The sequence below is a fragment of the Silene latifolia genome, chromosome Y (genome assembly GCF_048544455.1).
Source record: "Silene latifolia isolate original U9 population chromosome Y, ASM4854445v1, whole genome shotgun sequence".
NCBI classification, from domain to species: Eukaryota; Viridiplantae; Streptophyta; class Magnoliopsida; order Caryophyllales; family Caryophyllaceae; genus Silene; species Silene latifolia.
The window spans coordinates 294,484,945-294,486,501 of record NC_133538.1 but is presented as its reverse complement, the minus strand read 5'-3'; the positions used below and the strand labels follow the sequence as shown (position 1 = coordinate 294,486,501).

Here is a 1,557-nt window from a genome sequence, read left to right as displayed (position 1 = left end):
ATTCTTGTTGATTCTTTTGCATTTGGAGGACCGCTTTTTGGACATCAAAGCCTTGGTCATTTTGGTGATTGTATGGATCTTGATTTTGGTAACCTTGGTTTTGATTGTAAAAGGGTCTTTGATTTTGGTTTCTCATGGGTGGTGGAGTGTATGTTGTTTGAGGGTTTTGAACATTTTGGCTTTTGAATGAGAGATTTGGATGGAATTTGGTGTTTTCATTGTAAAAGTTGGAATAAGGGGTACCACTCTTGTATGCTTGGAAAGCATTCACTTGTTCATTTGTTCCCCTACATTCACCTTGGTCATGTCCCAAAGTTCCACAATTCTCACATATCCCACTTGGGATTGATGAGGATGCCGTCATGGCATTAACATGATGCTTTGATGATTTTGAGTTTTCTTCAAGTCTAGCCATAGCTTGTTCAAACTTCAAGTTGATTGTGTCAATGTGAGCACTAAGTTGAGCACCCAATTGAGTAACGGAGTCCACTTCATGCTTTCCTCCTCTAGTAGCCTTGCGAGGTCTACTATATTGTGAGTTATGGACCGCCATTTCCTCAATCTTGTTCCATGTTTGATTGTCATCAACTTCGGTGAACATTCCATTTGATCCCATATTGAGAATGTTCCTAGAATCCTCATATAAACCATTCCAAAATTGTTGTACCAAAAACCATTCGCTAAGTCCATGGTGAGGACATGAGCGACAAATTCCCTTGAACCGCTCCCAAGCTTCATACAAAGATTCTTCACCCCTTTGCTTAAAACCCGTGATTTGAGCTCTTAGCATGTTAGTCTTTTCCGGTGGGTAGAATTTTTTGTAGAAAGCTAGAGCCAACTTTTTCCAAGAATCTATTCCGAGGGTGGCCTTATCAAGGCCCTTCAACCATTGCTTCACGGTGCCGATTAGAGAAAAAGGAAATAAGACCCATCTAATTTGGTCTTGAGTCACGCCCGTTTGAGAGATTGCATCACAATAGTCGCAAAAGGTTTCCATATGAGAATGAGGGTCTTCACTAGGCATCCCCCAAAATTGGCTCGTCTCAACTAATTGGATGAAGGCGGACTTGGCAATAAAATTTCCGGTTATATGTTGCGGTGTAGGAGTACCATTTGGTAGATTCTCCTCGGTGGGTACGGAGTGTGACGAGAATTTAGGCGTTGTAGGCGGATTTTGTGGGGTATTGTGTAATGGGTTCTCTTCTCCATCTATTGCGAAAGGGTTGATGAACTCACTAGTGGGTTGAACAACTTCACTAATACCTCTTAAATTCCTCCTAACAAGTCTCCTATTGTTCGTCAAGGTTCTTTCGATTTCACGGTCAAAAGGTAACAAATCACCTTGTAACCTTCTAGACATGCAAAATATCAAACAACTCAAAAACAATTAGAACAAACCTTGAAGAGTTTTACTTCCCCAAGGCGAAGAAAGACACAACTAATAACAATAAAAAGGAAATCTAAATCAAACAAACACCGTCCCCGGCAACGGCGCTATTTTTGATCGGTCCGTTTCTTGTTCACAATTAAAGATGTGGTCGTTGGGTCACGGTCGAA

General features: G+C 41.1%; 1 non-coding gene across 1 annotated transcript; it reads left to right on the top strand.

Moving 5' to 3' along the window:
• Positions 1-683: 683 nt before the first annotated feature.
• On the top strand, positions 684-790 carry LOC141637040 (small nucleolar RNA R71). The gene has a single exon (XR_012541604.1). It is a non-coding gene; the product is annotated as a small nucleolar RNA R71 (small nucleolar RNA).
• The last annotated feature ends 767 nt before the right edge of the window (positions 791-1,557 follow it).